Genomic DNA, 15526 nt, shown 5'->3' with positions numbered 1-15526 from the left:
CTGAATCTCTTTCATAGCTGATGCTTACAAGCATTAAAACAATGCACACATGTAGCTGGGAGCAGGCTGGTGCTTTCTTCAGTTTAGCTTGGAAAAACACCCCTTGCAGTCTGGCAAAGAAATGCCATAGAGCCACAGAGAGTAGCAGCAGGAATACAGGCCAAGCAGTCCCTGTTTCCTGAAGAGTGAGAATGTGAAGAGTGAGGATTGGTACTGATCACACACAAAAGAAGAAAAGTAAAGAGGTGTGTGTTACTGTGGGATATTATCCAAAACAGGACACATATCTATGACAACCACACTTACTGCCTTACATGATGTGTTTCTTGGCCAAGGATGCATGAAAAGAGCTCTTGTGCCTGACCCAAACTTGTATTGCACTCAGGGAGAGCTGAAAAATGGCACCTCCGGATGGGGCAGCAAGCCTGGAGCCTTTCCAAGCAAGGAAGGAAGCCTTCCAAGCTATTTGCAACAAAGAAGAACCTCTGGGGAAATGGAGGCAAGTGAAGAGCAGACTTGCTCCTGCTCCTGGTTTGCAGTGGGCAGCAGAGTCAGAGAGACACAAGACAAGGGTGATGCCTGGGAATTGCAGGGGCAGCAGGCAAGAACTGAGCCACCAGGGCCCAAAGGAGGCCTGGCAAGGGGTCATGCTCAGTGCTGCAGAGGAAGGCCAAAAAACCTGGAGAAACTTGCTAGCTCATCATGGAGGAATAAAAAGCCTTCTTCTCCCCAGCTGCAGAGCATGAGAGGTCACCTCCATGGTGCATGAGCAACCTGGCCAGGGGGTCTGGAGAGCCCTGACCAGCAGTCATGAGTGATGCTGCAGGGGGAGGCAAAAACCTCTCAGGGACCAGTGCCAACCTGCCCTGGAGGAAAATTCCTTCCTGACCCCAGTGCTGGCTGGCCACTGGAAACTCCCTGAGCATCTGAGTGAGCCCTGTCTCTTCATTGCACAGCCTGGTCACACCTTTTGAGAGATGCCCAAGCCCTATTCTCCCTCACCCCGGAGCCATCATTACACTTTTGGCTCAAAAGCCAAAATGTAACCAGAGTCGTAGTCTGGGATGGACAGTGCCGAGAGACCACCACAGAAATAACACAGGCTTTGAAAAACAAGGGGAAGGAGGTGACACTGTTGTAGTGGGAAGGCTGGTTATTTTCAGACCTAGAACATTTGGATCCATACCCAAAGCACAAGCCAGATGAATTTCCAAACTGTGATAGCCCATTGTTGCTATCACCCTCACATTCCCTTTTCCCACTGAAACTTAGCTGCCCAGTTGGCTGTGTTTTATGGGATACAAAATGTGCTCCAGCCACTGGGTAAAACTTTCAGAGATCATTGGTGACTTTAATCTTTCTGAGAGTTTTTTGTCTACCTCTGTTCTTTTGGAAATGTTCAGAACTCATGCAAAGCCTGGTAAACCTCTTATTCCTTTAGCATTTACTATTTTGAATCTTGAAAGAGGAAGGAATGTACTATTCTTCCAATTTTCTGCATTGGAGCCAAAATTAGTATGTACATTCAGACTGTGTAAATAAGGGTATTTCTACTGCAGATGTTCATCTGACTGTGGTGATGCCAGAGGTGAAAGACAGGGTTTTGGTTCCTTCTGCATGAACTTTGCAGAGACATAGAGAGCATGCATGATTTTCTCACCATTCCTTCCCAATGCACCAAGGGACATTTGCTACCACAATGCTGAGTGTGAGGTCTTCCTTTAGGAAAGAAATATTGAATTGGTTTGTGTTCTTGACTACTATTTTCTGTGTGCTCCAGTAGCTCTTTTCCTTCTTTGGACTTCATCCTTGCTACCTTTCTTGAGAGTGATGGCAGCCCTCTCAGCTCTTGTCTCGCTCCTGCTAGTCATCATCTCCTTCTACAGGCTCTCCATGCCCTTATTCAACTACTTTGTCTGCCTTCACCCCACATGGAATTTCTCTTTCTTCAGCCTGAGAAATGGCACAGGTGAGTTCTTAGAGGGCTTTGCACAGTGTGTCCCTTTCCTACAGGAATATCTTGCCTGACACACAAGAAGGCCTGTATCGCACTGGTGGCTCATAGGCAACTCATGTTGGGTAAAGAGTAAGGCAAATTTTTCTGTTGTGTTGAGAGTAAGGAAATTTGGCAGAAAATAAACTCCCCTTGCATTCCAGCTGGTACTCAGACATCAGAGGGAGTGGTGGCAGCTGGTCTTAAATTCTTAGTGGTAGTCAATTTGGTGCTGTAAGTAAGCAACAGAAATGCAGAGTCAGTTTGGCACTGTAGGTCTGGTTGCACTATCATGATTACAGATGCACAAATAGTGCAATACCCTGTAAGCCTGTTCAATAAAAATTGTCACAGCCACACTCACAAATAGTGTAGTTTACTGAGACAACAAAAAAGCAGTTCTTTTCATTGCCAATGACAAATATGCTGTCTGCAGAAACACGTGTAAATATGTAAAACAGGAGTGATACGGCCAGCAACAAATACATAAAATTGCCAGGTCACTACATAGTGCTAAAAAGAGATCCACAAACACAAGCTAGCTCTCTGAATTTCCCAAGGAAACTCTTGGTGTAGCCAGCTGTTCATGTCTGACCCAGAGAGCATCCCTAAGGATAAGGGCAAACAGAGGGTCAGCTCATCAATTGATAGCAAAAGTCTGTGATGTTATCTTCCCTAATTTACCCCCTTTCTTAAGTTATTTTTATACTATTTTTTATGTTTAGGTAGAGCTTGAGTGACTCTTGCCATACAAATCTTTGTTACTGTTTGGTGTAGTATTTTCTTGCTTTGATTTTAAAGATAGAGTGCATGCTCAGTGAGGGGTGCTTGTACCTTGGAGGCAGGTAGCTTTTGGGATGGAGTTGGGTTTTTTGAATTTTAACGAGCAGTTCATCCACAGGACATGAGTTTACCATAAGTTTGAGCAATTGCTAGTTCAGCAACCAATATATCTCTTGTGTGGCAGATGTTATACAGATTGTCAGCTACAGGGTACCATTAAGTTCCCATACTTGCAGTGATTTACAACACAGCCTGGCTGTGGAGCCTGCACTCTGTTCCACCCTCTGTTCTCTTTTTCCTAAGGTTAGCACACCAAGCCTAGTGCTGCCAACATCTAAGGTTGCTATGTTGCTCAGGGAACAGATTCCTTACATTCCATCAACATTCCACCCTGGAAGTTTCCTTACCATTACAACTTCTCTTAGGATGTGGACATAACTTTGGACTCAATATTTTTTCCCCAGTAATTCTTGTAATAACTCCACTCCCTGTGACCTGTTCATCCATCCAGGGTTATTTGTCTACTCCTGTATTTCCAGGCTGAAGCAGTAACCTATGGTGCTCCACCTGATATTGTTCTACCTATTTCTACAGTGTAGTTCTGCATGCAGAGTTCTTGATGTAGGGTCTAACTCTTCTGTCAGAGATCCAGCTGGTATGGAATATGAGGTCTGTAGAAATAAATGGTGAGATACAGCTTTTTCTGCTTCATGGATGCCATAAAACCCAAAATATGATGTGGACAAGGAAACCTGTATTTCTTGAACAATGTTTTTCTGCAATCTAAACTTAAATCACCTGACCGTGCACCTCATTCATTCATAGACTTGAAGGCATCAAAGTCTGAAAGGTGGAGCCTGAGAGACCTCTAATGAGGCTTCCACCCATCAGTAGCCTGCTGGAGTCCAGCTCCACGCTGTCACAACCGGCAAATCCAGCCCTCTGCCAGCTGGGTGAGCAACAGTGTGGGTGGACTTCCAATGGCAAGGTGAGATGTCAGTTCAGTCACTATAGAATTGGATGTCTCCTTCTAGAAAAGGAAATAACTACAGCTGGAATTAACTGAACTTCCATTTTAGAAGTTACCTTGGAGAAAGTGTCAGTCACTGGCAAAGCTCTGGGAGATGAAACACTGCTGGGTCAATGTGATAGAGTTTGTGGCACTGCTGTTTGTGGGGTTAAGCTTTACTCTCCAGGTCTGTGAATATAGGTCACTAAGTTTTTAAATGAGTTCTGTGGGTATTTAGTGAAGAGGAAGGTTGTTCTGATCACACTGGGCCAGATGGCTATCCAACACCAAAAGGCCATTGCCTCTCTTTTAGAGTCCCTACACACCTACAAGATAGATGCCAAAAAGAACTGAGGGTTTTGCTTTTTGCCCGCCTGAACACAACTGATATTGTCCATATGATAAAATTGCAGATGATATTACTCATATACAAAGGAGCTTCATTTTCTTTTTTTTTTTTTTGATTGATGAATGAAACTGTGAAACAGTCTTCTAGCACACGGTAATTAGTTTGCAAAACTGATGCAGTTGAGTGCAGAAAGCTACCATTGTATGTCTATTCTTGCTGAGATACTTAAGGTATCTCAACATTTTGATGCCAGCTGCATGAGAAGACAGGCCAGGCATGTGTCCAGATGTGGCTTTGATAGATCAGCAAGCAGAGCAAATCTAGAGACAAATTCCCTTGACAGCAGTGCCCCCTGCCCAAAGGGCTATTAGGGCTTTTGAAGATCAAGGATTTCAAATGACACACGATTTGTGAGTGAGAACCAATGTTTGGAGTTACTCCTTGAGTTGCAAACAGGTAGCCAGTGCATTTTCAGACCATGCTTTCCTTGTTGCAAAGGGCCCCACAGGGAAAACGCATGCTGCAGGAGCACATCCTGAAATAAGTCACTATAGCTGCACTAACTGTATTCCCATACTGTGGAGTAACACAGTGCAGAGAGTGCAATCCTGTAAATTGGGCCCCACAATTTCAAAAGGATATGAAATTCCTTGACTATATCCTGAAGGCACCAAAGCTGGGGAAAGGGCTGGAAGGCATGTCCTGGGAGAAGGGGCTCAGGACACTGGGTTTTTCTTGTTTGGAGATGAGGCTGAGGGGTGACCTCACTGTTCTCTACAGCTTCTGGAGGTGGTGAAGCAGAGAGGGTGGTGCTGGTCTCTTCTCCCTGGTACCCACTGCCAGGACACATGGGAATCTGCATCCCTCAGGGGAGATTTGGACTTGACATGTGGAAACATTTCTTTACCAAGAAGGTACAGTCTTCCTGGAGAGGTGATCAATGCCCCAGGCCTGTCAGTGTTGAAGAGACATTTCAACAACCTTATTAATAACATGCTTTTTGTTTTGGTCAGCCCTGAAACAGTCAGGCAGTTGGACTCAATGATCATTGTAGGTCCCTTCCAAACCAACTATTCTATTTCTATTCCATTCCATTCCATTCAATTCCATTGTATTCTATGGGCCTTGGTAAAATGTTTCTTTGTCTTACTTATAAGCCCTCTTTATATTGAAATGAGACTACAGAGTTCATTAATAGCAAGAAAGGCTTTAATGCATGAGTTCACCTTATGGAGAAGTACATCAATACAACTATTTGGTCTTTGAAATCTTCCATTAAAAAAAAATTCAACACAGTGTATCTTCCCAAGCCTGCTCCTGCTAGTTATACTCTGAGAATGGTGGCTGGCCAGCTGAAAGTGAGAATTGCAGTAATCTGCAAATTAATATATTAAGTGTCCTACTCTTAAGATTAATTACTTTTATTGCTATGTCTGCCTCTTGGTATCTTTTTTTATTGGAAGTGTCACTTCTGTCTGATGAGCTACAGATAATACTGCTAGTGCTCTCCACTGACCTCAGTTCAGTAGTTTCAAAGCAGAGCAATAAATATGTAACTGAGGCGTGTGGAGTAACATGCTAAGTTGACTCAGAGGGTCATGAATACAAGTAACGTAAGTTCAGGACTTGTTCATGGACTTGTCCTCTGCTAACTCATTTTGTTTGTTTTTTTATGTAGGTGATGATCCAGTAAAGATATTCCATCAGTTGTTTCTTCCCAGGTGTCTTAGTCTGAGGGAAAAACCAAAATGTTTACCAAAAAGCAGAGGAGAGGATTCTTCCACAATAATCATGTCACTCTTTATTAAATTTAAGAAAAAGGAACTTTAATTAGAAAATGGATGTGAGAAGGATAAGTGTTCTTAACTACTATATATACACATATATATGTAGATATAACTGTAAACAGACCACAGCAAACTACTCCCCCAGCAACACAAGTAAAAACAAGAGAACAACCCCCAGAATGGCAGATTCCTCCTGGTGCAGTTATATTTATGGACAGTGTCAGTGTCACACCTTGGCTGGCTGCGAGGTGAATTCTCAGTCTTTTCCTAGCGAGGCAGAGATAAGGGATGAACTCACGTGGACTCTCTCTCTCTCTCTCTCTCTCTTTCTCTCTCCCTCCTTGTGCTCTGTTCCAAACTAAGAAGGAAATGCTGGGAGTGGAGGAAATGGTGATAATTCTCAGGAATCTCCTTGCAGTCCAAATCAGTCCCCAGGAAGAGGGGAAAAAAAGGTCTGCAGTGTCCTGAAGCAGCTGTGTCTCTCCTCTCTTCTCTCTCTCTCTCTCTCTCTCTCTCTCTCTCTCTCTCTCTCTCTGAAGCTCAGGGTGCCCAGAGATGGAAGGGGAAAAGCAAAGAGCAGAACCAGAAAAAGAGAGCTAACCAGCAAGCAGTGGCTCCTTTTCTGCAGCTGCCCAGAGAAAACCCTCCCAAAGTCAAACCAGCACACAGGGAACAAAGAAATAAAAACTTCTTCCTACCCCCAGGTACTGGGGTTCTGTTTTCTCACCTCCACCCCACCATGAAGCTTGAATCTGAAAGTCATCAGCTATCTTTTGTCCTCAGTCCTGGGACTCCAAGCCTAAACCTTTTGTGTTGGTATGGTGAGAAAAATTCTCTGAGGGGACTCCTTCCAACACCACCTTCCTGTGTTTGAACCTTTAACACCAGGAACACTAGTGACAGCTAAGTTTGTGCAGTCATGTGTTTAGAAAGAGTCTACAACTTTGCACAAGTTACGTCTGTTCTCAAATCACCATCCCTACAGCACTTCTCAAATCTTTCATACACAGATAAAAACACAAATATCTGTACATGAATGCCATAGGGCCTTGCACTGTTTTGTGATTATCTAATTTATGCTGTTTTTCCATTTATGCAATATATGGGGTGGAAAGAGTGATAGCACTTCAAAGAAAATGAACACTTTATCTACATGAATTTGCTCCCCTTACCCCTAGCATATCCCTGAGATCTGCCATTGCTTGCATCATGACTGTAGGTCAGCAGCTGACAACACAAAAACCTTAAAAAGTTCTTTGCAGCTTTTTAGTACACCTATGAGTGGTTGCTGACTGCAAAAATCCTGCAGTGTTGTGCTCTGTGGGTGTATCTAGAATTTCATAGCAACCGGATTAGAAGACTGATCCGTCCCTTGCTTTTCTGTTTCCTATTCTGCTGCTGCTTGCACCCTACCCCTTTTAGCCTAACTGTATCCAAAATGGTTAAAGTAGGAACTAATCACAAAAATTACATCAGCAAAAGAAACCTGACTCCTTGCTGTTTGAAAGGGAATAAAATAAAAAGAGTGAAAACATGACAAACAGTATTCTGGACTGCACCAAAAGCAGCATGGCCAGCAGGTCAAGGGAGGCGATTCTGTCCCTCTGATCTACCCTTGTGAGACTCCACCTGCCGTGCTGCATCCAGCCCTGGGGTCCCCAGCACAGGACAGACATGGACCTGTGGGACTGAGACTGGAGGAGGCCACCAAGGTGATCAGAGGGCTGGAGCAGCTCTTTTAGGAAGCAAGGCTGAGAGAATCGGGGCTGTTCAGCTCAGAGAAAAGAAGGCTCTGGGGAGACCTTCGAAGCCTTCCAGTGACTGAAGGGGGCCTATGAGAAAGCTGGAGAGGGACTTTTTACAAGGGCATGTAGTGACAGGACAAGGATGAACGGCTTCAAATTGAAAGAGTTGGTTTAGATTAGATATTAGAAAGAAATTCTTTACTGTAGGGGTGGTGAGGAACAGATTTCCCAGGGAAGCTGTGGATGACACATTCCTGCAAATGGTGGTTATGTATGAAAACAAAGTACAACCCAAGGCTTGAAGAATACCTAAAATAAAAGAAAAACAAATTAGTAGTAAAGGAACGTGGATAATAAACTGCATAGTAATCAGGAAATTAAACTGAGGGCTTGAGGGAATAATTTCAGAAGGCTGAGCTTTTGTAACCTTTATTTTGAGCCATTGGTGGTCTAATGAATAAAGAGAATCCAAGAGGGTAAACTTAGATTAGACATTAGGAAGAAATTCTCAACTGTGATAGTGGTGAGGGACAGGAATGACTGGCCCAGGGAAGTTGTGGATGTTCCATCCCTGACAGTGCTCAAGTCCAGGTTGGTTGGGGCTTTGAGCAACCTGGGATAGTGGAAGGTGTCTCTGCCCATGGCAGTGGAGTTGGAACTAGATGATCTTTATAAGACCCCTTTCAACCCAAGCTGGTCTACCATTCTATGATTCTGTTCTTTCCTTCTCTCTCTCTCTCTCTCTCTCCCCCTCTCCCTCTCTCCTTCTCTTGCTCTCTCTCTATCTAAATGTTGACTGTATGCACTTTGGAACTGATTACTAATATCACTCTAAAAATCTGATCTGAGGCAGGATAAAAGTGTTGAACCAGTTATTTACACTGTCACAAAATATCTGACTAGCAGGGAAAATGTAAAAGCTCATCTTGGCTCAGCAGATGATTAGACATATTTATCAGTCACTAGCAATAGACGCCTTTGTGTTACCTAGAAAACAACTCAGTTTTCTGCACCCTGTCCTAGGTAGCTTTCTGACTGCTGTACCAATGCTATTCCACAAGCCAGTGAATAGTTATTCAAGCATGGAAAATTGTGAGCAAACATTATCTGTCAGGATTCATCATTATTTTTCTTCAGGAAAATATGTTGGAAAGGGAGACAGGCAAGTTAAAAGAGTGCTTAAAAATCTGAAAAGTAAAGCCATTCTCTATTTCTTTTTAAAAGATCTGGGCATTTTTAAGTACAGCTTCTAAGTAACTAAAATATAAAAAAATTAGTTTCTCCATCTTGATACACAGTACTTGTATGCTTTTATTTTTTTATGGATGAGAGTAGATCTCAGTGAATAAAGTCTAGCTGCCCAACTGGTTATTCTTGCTGAAAGGTGCTAGCAGAGGTGATTATTTCTGTACAGGCTTAAAGCCGATTAGACCTTCCAGATCTGTACCTGCCTGGACACACGTTTACACTGGACCATTCTCTGAACTGGTTCAAGGTAGCAGGGACAAGTATGAAACACCAATACAGTGTCCAACTATAGACAGCCTGCTGGCTTCATGACCCAGCTGACAATGTAAGAAAGATTTTAGATCAATATTGACATTTAGCATACTGAACTAACTGAGGTAAAAGCTCAAGTAACCTGAAAACATGGTTTTCTGTTCATAGATTTGATGTTCTTCACTTTGAAGAACTTCTGATGTTTAGCCCAATGATGCAACTCTGTCACAAACAACAGACGGCCCTTCAAAATTTGCTGATTTTCCCCAGTGATCTGCTGCAGCCAGGAAACACCTGGTACCCATGACAGTTCCTCCACAGAGCACACTTTCCTTCCAGTTCCACATGCTACTGAGTGGAAGAACACCCTTTCACTGGCTGGATGCCTGGAGGAAGCACATCAGTGGTCATGTATCACAGTTCCAAGGACTGGCATCACAGAAGAACTGAGCTCTGTAACTCCCACCCATTCCCTGAAATTACTCTTCGCTTTTCAGGTTAGGATTCATATGAAGAGAGCAGAGTTCTTAGAAAATTTTCATACAAACACAGGACATGCAGAATCCATGCTAACTATTGAAACAAATGAAAGGAGAGCTTTGTCCTAAATAATGAAGGACTGTCTGGTCCCACTGTAGAAGCACTTAATGTACCACAAACCTGAGGTTGCTAATAACTGACCAGATAACACCTGGCTGTCTCCCAAGGAGTTTTTTAGCCCACCATGGGGCAGAATTTCTTGAGAATTATTCAACTTCTGTTTTATATGACCCATGTATTATATACAACCAATTATCTTTTACAACCATGTCTCTGTTTAGTGCACACGTCACATTTCTAGCTTGTATTGAAGATCAGACACAAAGGTGGTGATAAGAGTGCAGGTGGCTGAGAAATACTATGACATTTTGAAGTGTGTAAGTGAGACCACACTAAGTGCAGTGATTCTGTCTACCAGCAGAACAGACTTCTGTAAATCAAAGCATGATTTATCAGATAGTACAGAGTTGCCTGCTCATGAACATTGATCACATCTGGATTCACTTTTGAGGAGTCTGATTCTTTCTGGTGTTTTATTTATTCTGGACCCTAGTCAGCCCAGTGTTTGAAATTCCACCCTGGAAGGAAGTGTCTCATTTTCAGGAGAACATGGACAAAAACTGCTGATTGAAATATCAATTGGTGAATGAATGCAAAAGGCAGAATGAGAAAAAAGCCTTCACTTGTGCTCTGGTCCCTTCTTACCCAACACACAGGGAGATCAGCACCTGACGTAAGGAACATCCCACGCTGCTGGAGTCAGGTATGGGGGAAAGTGATACAGGGGAGGGACATTAAAAGTGTGTGAGTGCTTGTGTGTGTAACAGAGTAGCAGCAGATGTAGAAAGCAGGAAAACTGAGGTGAGTAGGAAGGACTTGGTGGTACTGGTCCAGACCATACTCATGCCTGTATTGACTTGTCACAGTCTCACTCAGGGGAAAGGGCTATGGGGCTGGCCTCCCTTGCTTGTGGTTATGTGATGTGTTTATAAAATTATACATTTTATGTTATCTATATGGTTCTGGGGATAAACAAGCTCACCCTGGTGGACTTCACTGGATCCCACGCAGAGTAAAAGGACACTATCTTCTCAATGGGTTAGTGATTGCCTGTGGCTTAACTAAGCTCTAGAGGAAATGCTGGCTGATGACATATACTATCCAGATAGCTATTAACCACTTTTAACCATGCCAAAGGGAAGCAAGCATTCCCAAAGAGGTGAATGCTGTCAATTATGTCAGGGAGAAGTATTACAAGCATTAATATTACCTCCCAAACATTATTGTACTTCAGTAATCTCTGGGAGGAGAAAAAGAATGTCCCTGGACCCTGTGGGTCTAAAAATAGCCTCTTCTGTTAATGGAGCAGGGGAAATACAAGAGGATACAGTCACAGACCATATGGATTAGGTAAGAGTCTGGTCCCTGGTGTTGTCAGCTGCCTACAAGTAAAAAAAGAGGAGACCTTTCAGATTTCTTCTGAGTGGAAGCAGATAAAACATGAGTTTCTTTAGTTAGAGCAATTTTAAGATTTGTGACTGTGTTGCTTTTCTTATATCTTATATCTTGTTTCTCTGTGCTGCCAGTGAGGAGCTGCACAAGGAGCTGTGTGGTGCTACATTGCCAGCTGGGCTTAAACCGAGACAAGAGATGCACACTAATGTGCCAGATGCCCATCCCATCCCTCAGCATCAATCAGCCCCTCCCAACTCACTGCCACCAGTTTATACACTGGCTATGAAGCTCTGTGGTATGGAATATCCTTTGGCCAGTTTGTGTCAGTTGTCCTGGCCATGCTCCCCACCAGCTTCTTGTGCAGCTCCTCACTGGCAGCACAGGGAAACTGAAAAGCCCTTGGCTCAGGGTAAGCACTGCTGAGCAACAACTAAACGGTATCAACGTTAGTCACAGTGAATCCAAAACATAGCACTGTGCCAGCTACTAGGGAGAATATTAACTCTATCCCAGCTGAAACCAGGACAAAGAGCAAGGTGTTCTGCAAGCCACAGGTATGGAGAAAGCCATGAGGGATGCTTTTACCTTATTAAAGACACTGAAATCCAGTGACAAAATACTGTTGAAAAGAAAGCCATACCTCATTAATCCACCCACTCTCAAAAGTAAACCCTCCTTTCTAAAATATGTTTCATGCTCATCTAGGATTTTTCTCATCTAGGATATTGATACCCCTTCTTCTGATTTGGAACCAGGAAGAATGGTTCTTTAGCCCAGACATCCTCACATGAACTTCCCTGATACTAATTATCTCAGTGATGGTTGGTTGCAAAACTGTACCAAACACTTTGGGACTGGCAGTTTTGGTGCCTGCTTGAAAACAGGACTTTGATGGTTGGGTTAAGCTTAGAAAAAGGTCCAGAGTCTTCTAATTAGATGTGAAATGAAGCTCCTTCAAGGAGAATCCCCTAGACAGCCAGACAGAACGAGAGCTCCAGACAACTGTGAGGAGGCTGAACAAACGACGTCTGGAGGACTTTCATATTAGCAGCTTCAAAGACACTCCTGGTATTAAGAACAGGATCAGAACTAGGCTCCTGACAATCACCCCTAAGTGCTGTGCTTTGAAGTAACATAGGCTTCCTAATCATGACCGTGCTGCTCCTCCTTTGTGGAACTGAATCAGTCAAGTCTGTTCAGCTACATTAAGCCAAATTTCACAACAGTCTCATATTTTTTTCCAGTTTTCTTGAACATTTTTTGTTGGCTCTGAATTTGCTACTGCCTGTGACCTTTACAATTTTCCTGAGGTTCCAGCTGTCTTCATCTGGACCTCTCCAGCCAAAACACAGTATGTGCCAAACTATCAGAAAACGATAACATGAAGACCCTAATCTTGATAAGGCAGTCTTAGACTATCATCTGACTGGCCTCTTCATGAATGTTCTTTTCAAGCAGTACTTAGGATTTGAAGGAAAGAAATTGTATGCACCTAAATTATCCAGGATTTGCTTTGATACATTGGCAGAATCCATCAATTCTTTTTCCATTGCACATATTTTCAGTCTAGACCAGACACCAAAAGTTATCTCCTTGCTGTACTACCAGCTGACAAGTGTACTTCTTACACTCAACATAAACCTAATCTCTCACAAAATATAAGGTAAACCTTTCTGTCTGCTTTAGGAATATGTCAAGATAAGCCATCTGAAGGTGGTATAATGGAATAATCTCTTCAACTTTTTAGATATTGTGACTTGGATTTATATGTCAGCTTTGGAAGAAGAAGCACCACAACTGCTTTTTTACTTGTCCAGCTGAAGCATCTAATTTCCAAGAGCAAGTCTGCTGGTCATCAGTGGTGGACACTGGTTAAGATACATAGAGAGAATGCAATGAATCCACAGTAAGTGACTTTATTTCTGGGATTTTGTTTTAATTTAGCTTTGTTTTGGATTTTTTTCCCAGCAATATTTCACTAAACCTCTGAATCCACACAAGATAAGCAATTGTTCAGTGTCTTAAGGTAAAACACTCTAATTTTAAATTTAAATGCCTGTTCTTTTATGCAGAGGGCTATATAAGGGCAAAGGATCTTGAACCCTAGAATTATTCAAATGGTATTATTTTGTTTTTAAAAAGGAACTTACAACTTTTTGAGAATGACCATGAACATCACATTTAATGAAATAGTTAATAATTTTGGATTTAAAGCTATTACTTTTCAAATCAATGGGAAAATTCCTTTATGTGTGGATACCACAAAATCAAACATTTAATATCCACTTAATTACTTCAAGTATGCGTGCAGCATAATAACTGGAAAAATGAAGCTGTAATCTATTTCAAAGAACTCTGCAAGCATCAGGCAGGGACTGTCCAAAATCAGCCTTTCTTGGCATTAGCTGAAATGTATTGATTTGACACCTTGCCAATGACTAGGCAAGATTACCTATCGGTTTGGTTAGGTAATTTAAAAAACCCCACCACTTATTGTTAAATCTAGTTGCTAATTATTCTCTATAGATTAGTCTGCAGCTCTGTTAAACACTGATTGTTTTAGGTTTTATCTTATCTCCCATCAAATGACCAGCATAAGAAGCTGAGCCAATATTGGGTACCCTTCTTGTAATGTAGCCTGTCCTTAAAGACTACACCCTTAAGGACTGTGGCTATAGGAATAAATACATACACAAATGGCATTTATTCTAAGAATTCAATAAACAATAGTTCTGAATAAAGAAAAATACTTGATATGTAGTATAAATGTAATTCAGAGTGAAGCTATATGATCCCAGTTTATAGCTTTCTCAGAATATCTGCTGGATGGAAAAACTGTCTTTAGCGGAACACAGGAGAAAGGCTGAGTAGCTGAATGGAATCTGCATGTAGTAGTATGGCCAAACTTCACAAACGAAGATTTGGGAAGGGCTCTCCCCACGTGGGTGTGCCCTTCGAGCCTGCGCAGTGAATTTTTTAGCTGAGGCACAGCACGCACAGAACTGGCCCCACCGTTTAAGTCCTGAGGTCCATCTGCCATGGCTGAGCAAGCTTGGACAGTGACAGTGAAGTCCTCAGGACTGTCACAGCACCTGGTACTAACTGGGGCTGACCCTGCTGAGCATCTGAGATCTGATGGGATGGGATGGCAGGGAAGTATTGAACTGTCAGGGCACGGTTCCCAATGAGACTCGAACTCAGGGCCTTGGGATTTGGAGTCTGGAATTCTCTCCATTACACCATGGGACCGCCCATCACATATATTGCATGTGACATTGAGAACTATAGGGAAATTATTTGCTGATTAAACAAAGAGAAAATACAAGTGAGAAAAAATGTAGCTTATTCTTTTAATATCTTCTCCAGTTTAGTAAAGTTCAAAATAATATAGAAATGCTGAAGGTCTGGTGGATTTAATCAGCCTTTTTAGGCCTACAGTGGGAACCAAATGTGTAGTCCTAACTCTAGTTATCTGCCTTTGGTGTTGGTAGACATACACCTCTGTACTTCCATAACAACCCAGGGAAAATTTGAGCAAATCTGAAGGGCCGTTTGACATTAAAAAGGCAATGATTGACAACACTTAATTCTTTGTTATAATTGTTTTTTAATTCCTCTTCTAAAACTAGAAAACATCTGAAAAAGAAAATATCAGAAATGTATGTGCAAATTGTTGGCAAAAGCAGTGGTGATTGTTTTCTTCTAACCTTTTCTTGTTTGCATTTCCTGTCTGCAGAAATTATGAAAAGGATACTGAACTGTATTTCCCAATGAAATTCCTAAAGTAGAATATTTGCAGCTAGAGGAATTGATTTTCTACATTACTGTAGAAATGTTTCTTTTTTTTCCCAGGGATATTTAATCTTTCTAGACATTCTCTTTTCAAATTTGGCTAAAATGCTTTTAATGAAACTGAAAATTTTCCAATTGTATTTGAAATCAAGCAATACCTGAAATTAATTTGAATAATTTTAAGTGTGAATTAGGTTCAGAGATCCTAATTAGTTATGGACTTGGAAAGATTCCTAATTCTTTTCCAGTAGCTTTTACTTGTTAGTTTGTCTGAATTATTACTTCCTTTCTATAACATAACCTGGATTTTTAGGATCCATCTTTCTTACGTTCAAATAATCACATAGTTTAACAGTAATTTTAAATCCATTTTTTTGTAGGCAAAACCAACTTGATAAACACTTTTTTGTTTGGTAGAGATCTTGCTTCAGCCAGAATCACAAATGTTTGTGATAGATTTTCCCTCTGGAAATATTTTAATTTTGCTCATATAAAAATATTCATACTGAACTTATACAAATGATTTAGGGAAAAGTAGAAAAGCCAAGTTAGTTTGGCCAAGATATTGTCTAA

Source organism: Pithys albifrons, chromosome 4, assembly GCF_047495875.1.
Source record: "Pithys albifrons albifrons isolate INPA30051 chromosome 4, PitAlb_v1, whole genome shotgun sequence".
NCBI lineage: Eukaryota > Metazoa > Chordata > Aves > Passeriformes > Thamnophilidae > Pithys > Pithys albifrons.
The sequence above is the reverse complement of the archived record's forward strand: the minus strand, read 5'-3'. Positions refer to the sequence as shown.